Source organism: Lontra canadensis, unplaced genomic scaffold (genome assembly GCF_010015895.1).
Source record: "Lontra canadensis isolate GAN:19392208 unplaced genomic scaffold, GSC_riverotter_1.0 scaffold11, whole genome shotgun sequence".
NCBI lineage: Eukaryota > Metazoa > Chordata > Mammalia > Carnivora > Mustelidae > Lontra > Lontra canadensis.
Window position 1 is genome coordinate 4,910,993 of NW_022631005.1, and position 6,000 is coordinate 4,916,992.

The 6,000-nt window shown below is 40.2% G+C and overlaps 1 protein-coding gene across 2 annotated transcripts in view; it reads right to left on the bottom strand.

Moving 5' to 3' along the window:
• The window catches only part of CWC22 (CWC22 spliceosome associated protein homolog), a 57,061-nt gene extending 51,313 nt beyond the window's left edge, over window positions 1-5,748 (bottom strand). For both annotated transcript variants that reach the window (XM_032856045.1, XM_032856044.1), the window contains exon 1: window positions 5,659-5,748. The gene's annotated coding sequence lies outside the window, so the exon portion shown is untranslated. The remainder of the gene's footprint in view (window positions 1-5,658) is intronic.
• Between the last annotated feature and the right edge of the window lie 252 nt (window positions 5,749-6,000).

A 6,000-nucleotide genomic window follows, 5' to 3' on the forward strand; every position in this document is an offset into this window, starting at 1 on the left:
AATAGTCTTTATCTTTTCTTTCTCCATATTGTGTCTGGAAGACTATCTCCATCCTCACACTTTCAACTAACATTTACAAGAATGACTTTTACTTTCGCCTCATCTTCTCTACAGAGGTCCAAACCTTTATGTCCAAATGTCTATAGAAAAAAAAAAAATCAATCCATGTGGACGCCTCAAAGGCCCTCAGAACTAGGGAAGTTTTGGTAATCACCATTTCCTCTTCTCCTCAAACACCTCTCTTCCTCTAAGATACTACCTACAAAGCCAGCTAAGTGACAATTTCCTTTTCTTTCCTCCCAATTAGTACCAAATCTTAATATTTCTACCTTCAAGTTTATAAATAGGACAAAGAATCAAATCTACTCCCCCTCCTCATTCTCTCTGCTACTGTATACAGAAGAAGATATGGGGAAGGCTCAGTTTCAAACGCTTCCATAATCAGACAACTTTAATCTCATTTCAGAGGAAGGCAATTTTTTTTTGACCTTCCCAGTAACATTTCTCACAAGGTCTTCTTTATGTCTAGTTATAAGAACTTTTCCAACTTGCTTCTAAAATATTAATTATTTATGTATACATCAAACTTGTCCATTTCCATTATATTTCACCCATACAGGACAAAAGTTTCCTTTAAATATCTGCAAAGCTGCCCACAGGGAAACCTTGTCCTTAAATTAAAAGCACATTCCACCACAATATATTCAATATTATTTCATGCTTTTCAAGTTACCTTTTAAGCTTTTAAATGGAAATTCTGTCTCAATGGACCAATTATCAACAATCTATTTCTACATATAATTATTGTTCAGTAGCACTCCTTTAATTATTGAATAAAAACAAATCCTAAGGGAGCTCTCTGCACCTACAGTACCCTCAGTCACTTGTATTTATATTCTCCAAAGCCCACCTCATCTTGCCCATATATCCCTTGGTTCACAATTCAACTGCATGGCAACAGGATTTAACTTTCCTCACTAACTCCAGCATCTTCATTCACTGAACAAATATTATCATTCCGGGTTTTCTTGGTTTAGTGACTAAACTAAGTTCACATCAATTTTCAGAAATACAAAAAAGAGACAAAACCTTAAATTTCAAATCTATACTGTAACCCTCACCACTTAACAGTAAAGGAACAGACTTGTAGTCAAGAAATAGCTCTAGTGTTTCTTTTTAGCCACTGAATGCTTCCTTGTTCATTGTGTGTTAAAGTTCGAGTTTGTGCAGAAGAGACTCTTCCGTGAGGTCATAAAAATTGAGAAACTTTGTACAACACAAACAGGTAAACAGGACTACAAAAACGATGAGGATGGAGTGAAAACTGACACCTTGACAAGTTGTACAGTAAAGTACTTACAGAAAAAAATAAGAACATATAAGGTTAAGAGAAAGAGCAGTATGGTCATGGTCTTTTTCTTTCTAGTTTTTTACTTTATCCCCTATTCTTTGAAATCAAGAATAGAGATTAAAGGCAGTGTCTGTGAATAGTGAGGAGATACGTACATTACAGTGCACACGAGGTACTGATGTCTAAGAGATGAAAGTTCCCATCCTCAGGCAAAGAAGAAAAGTCCAAGTACTGTAGCGATGTAGACATAGTACTTCTGGAAAAGAGGAAGTGCAACCAAGTGGATCTAGCGCATACAGAAAGAAGTGGTTCTAGAAGCTGACACCTAAAGAACAAGTAGGAGCACGGGTGGGGGAGAAGAAAGGTCACTTCCCATATGGAAAGGGGAAAAATCAGCATGTGTAAAGACTCCAGACATAAAAGAGTTTAGGGGATTCTCAGCTGTTTGAGCAGAGTACAGAGTATATACAGAAGACTGAGCAGAAATGAGATGGAACATGAGATTCAAAAAGCTAAAGCATGAAAAGACCTTGAATGAGATCCCTGGATTCTGAGGTTCTCGGTCACTACTGTGTATCGAGAACCTAGGACTGTGCTTGCCACTTAATAGGTTCCAATTCTAAAATTAAATATGTGGGGAGGGCATGTAGACTTCTAATGATTATCCCTATTTCTTCCTACACAGAACTCCCTATAATGATATTTTGACAGATGCTTTACCAAAGAATACCACAACAGACTTGTCTCACCTATCAACCCTGATTTCGAGGAACCCCCAAAATGTTTGCCATCAACTGCATCAAGATAGCACTATTATCAAGCGTTATCCCTTGTCTTCACTCCATGTTAACTTGGAGAGCTCCCTGAATAAACTTCCCTATTGAGATGAAAAACAAACAAACAAACAAACAAAAAATCTTAAAAAAAAAAAAAGAAAAACAAAAACAAGAACCAGTTCCTTTAAACGCATTGCAAGAGGAAATCTGACCCTGAACATAGTTACTTCAACTTACTAAACCATGTCTATTATTGAATATACTTCATGCCTTCAAACATTCATACCACTTTATTCCTTGTCCCCAAAAATGTGTTCCTCTGCTTGCCTGCTTGGCTGATATTCTGCCAACACTCACAGCACAGCTTTGAAAGTGGCCTGATTATTAATTAAAGGGCCACTTAGTCAACCACAATCTAAGTTTTTAAAGAAAACCTGGAAGTGGTGGCCTCCACTGAGAAATTTATGAAGTAGCCCCTGGATACAAAGCACTACATTCCATTACTGAGGCAACTGTCACCAAATCTAGAGTAAAACTGTCTTGATAAAATAATTGAGGGAAGGAGTCACAGGGTGACTTTTCACCTGAAGAGCTGAACTCTGTCTATCCTGATTCATTTGAATTAGGCCCAAAGTTAAGAAAAATACGAATCTTCACTGAGTTTCTTCCTCCCTCATTTCTCCCTCAAGATGAGTTTTATTTTTTATCTTCCAAGTTTTTATTTAAATTCAAGTTAGTTAACATACAGTGTAGTATTTGTTTCAAAAGTAGAATTCTGTGATTTATCACTTACATATAACACCCAGTGCTCATTACAAGTATCCTCCTTAATGCCCATCACCTATTTGGCCCATTATCCTGCCCACCTCCCCTCTACCAACCCTCAGCTTTTTTCTATAGTTAACAGTCTCTTAACTATGCCTCCCTCTCTGTTTTTGTCTTATATAATTTTACCTTCCTTCCCCTATGTTCCTGTTTTGTTTCTTAAATACTACATATGAGTCAAATCATATGGCATTTGTCTTTTTTTTTTTTAAGATTTTATTTATTTGTGAGAGAGAGAGAGGGAGAGAGCAAGAGCAGTGGGGAGAGGCAGAGGAGAAGTAGGCTCCCTGCTGAGCAAGGAACCCAAGGTGGGACTTGATCCCAGGACTTTGGGATCATGACCTGAGCTGAAGGCACAGGCTTAACCGACTGAGCCACCCAGATGTCCCTCTCTGACTTATTTTGCTTAATATAACGCACTCTAGCTCCACCCATGTCATTGCAAATGCCAAGTTTCATCCCTTTTGATGGCTGAGTAATATATATACCACAATATAATATATATAATACATCCTCTTTATCCATTCATCACTCAGTGGACATTTGGGCTCTTTGTATAATTTTGCTCCCATTAGCTTCTATAATCACAGGAGCCCTAATGTCTCCAGACCGAGGCAGCTTATGCTATCTTTTTGGTATCTGTTCTCTGGGAAAAGACTTACTAACTTGGCTACAAATAGCAAAGGCTTGCTTTAATCCATCACTTCCTCTCCTGATGTATTATTTTTGAAGAAAATGCTTTGAAAATTTGCACTTTCTTGTAGGCAATGAATTATCTCTTCCAGTGTCCACTTGGGAAATGTATACACGGATAAAATATTTAGGCTACACATTTAGTAAGTCCAGAAATTTGCTGAAACTAACATGCCAGAGGCCTTTTTGTTTTATCAACTTCCCATGCTAAAATTTTCAAAGTTTAGATGGTAGAGAAATGCCACAAGGAAGCCCACAGAGTCATCAGTAGGATCAGCATATTGCAAATAACTACCTCTTTCTTAAACTAGCTCTAGGCCAGCCATAACTTATATCAAGTTAGGGACATATCAGGTAGTACAAAATTCAGTCTCTAGATACAAGTGGGTAACAAACAGAAGATAATGTTTAAGTTAGGGCACAAACATTATAAATGTGTGCACTCTTAGATGGTCTCAGGTACAAGACGTTAATGTATACCAACTGGCAATGTACAATCATCAGGGAGAACAGTTAACCAGACCCCAGCCAAATGAGGTGGGAAATGCTCCATGAAAGCAGCATGGGCACTTAAAAGTGGAAGGGCAACGTTCAAAACCAAAGGACAAGAACTGAGGCAAGAGAACTCATCAACTATATCACAGTAGTAACAATAATAGCTACATTATGTCAGGCACTGTGCACAGTGCCTTATACACATCATTTTCCTTTATCCTCAAAACAACTCACTAAGTTAGATATTATTATCATTCACATTTTCAGATGAAGAAGTTGAGACTAGAGATGTTAGGTAAGGTGCCCCAAGTGACAGACCTAGTAAGGGCTGAATCAAGACTGGAGTCTTGGCTTCCCAGTCCATCATCCAGCATCAACACAAGTAGGTCTCCTTCTCCTACAGATGATGCTTGTCACAACGCTTCTGCGAACGAAGTCACATTTTCAATGCCAATTCTAAATTCGCTTTTCTATAGTAGGACCATAATTGAGGTTAACTCCCAAGTTCACAGGCAATCCTAAAACAAGCTTAAATAGGAGAAGGAGAAGGTAGGTTAACTAGTTTTCTGAAGGACAAATCTGCTTGTTTTTTCTATCTGCTATTGTCAGTCTGCGGGACACCTAAAAATGTAAAGGGAACTCTTACTATGCTTTCAATCACCACTTATTTCTTGCATCTGGAATATTCTTTCTCAAAGTTTTTCCTTCTCAATCTCAAAAAGTCTTTGTGAGGATTAAGTCAAAATAAGTAAAGTGGTTACTGCAGTTAGACTCAGCGAAATGAACTACTACCGACATGTACAAGTGTATAGTAGGATCCGAAGCTCGATGTCTGGACACACTGGAGACCCAACTTGGGGAGTATCACCTTACTGGAAATAGATCAATTTATGGAAGGATAAAAGACGGCAGAGAGCTCATTTAAAAAGGAACGAAAAGCCCCAGGACTAAATACTAGAAAGCACCTTCATGGGGGCAAATGAATGAAAAAGAAACGACTAATGAAAGTCTAAAGAAGCTGTACAGGTGTATTACGCTAGAAAGGGGCATAAGAGCGGAACTTCCGCTATTTTCTAATTAACTACAGTTCATTAATCCCACTCCCACCGCCTGGAGCCCGGACACTAAAAAAGGGCCCTTGGGAATTCCAAACGACTGGAGAAGCTCTAAGTAATCCGCGCCGACAAGACAAGAGGCCCAGCGCAGCGCTAGACTTCCGCAACAAAGACACCGCAGAGAGACAGCTGCAGGAACCTCACCAGGAACCGCGCAGTCAGGGACAGAGCTCACGCTAGCACTTCCCACCCGCTCAGACTCCTCCGCCCGACCGGCTCTCACACCTCGGCCTCGCGGGCCCCGGGCGCCTAGAGGAAAGCCACGCATACCCTGGCGCTGCCGACGGCGGTCCCAGCAGGGCGGCACCTACTCCTGGTCCCCTTTAAATTCCCACCCGAACCGGCAACCCGCCAACCCCACTTCGGTTGGCTGCCTGAAGCGAGTCTAGAGTTCGGTAATTACCTGGAGCTACACCGCACCGCCATTACACCGGATTCACGTCACTTCCCCTTCCCGGCCCGGCAGTACGAGGAAGGCGGTACGTGAAATACATTAAAAACCTGACGCTAAATTTCACTTTAAAACGTTATCCTATTAACTTACTTTAAATGCCCTTTCGTAATGCCAAATTTAGAGCAACTGGTCTGGCCTTAATTTTCTTTTTCCAAGACTGCCACAAAAGAGAAGTTAACTCAAACTACAAAGTCCGGCATTCGCCGCCTGGGAGGGCGGAAATGCCGTCACAATTGTAATTTTTTTCAGGCTGTGAAGATCGCAATGTACGGCGGGAATTGTAGTTCTTGG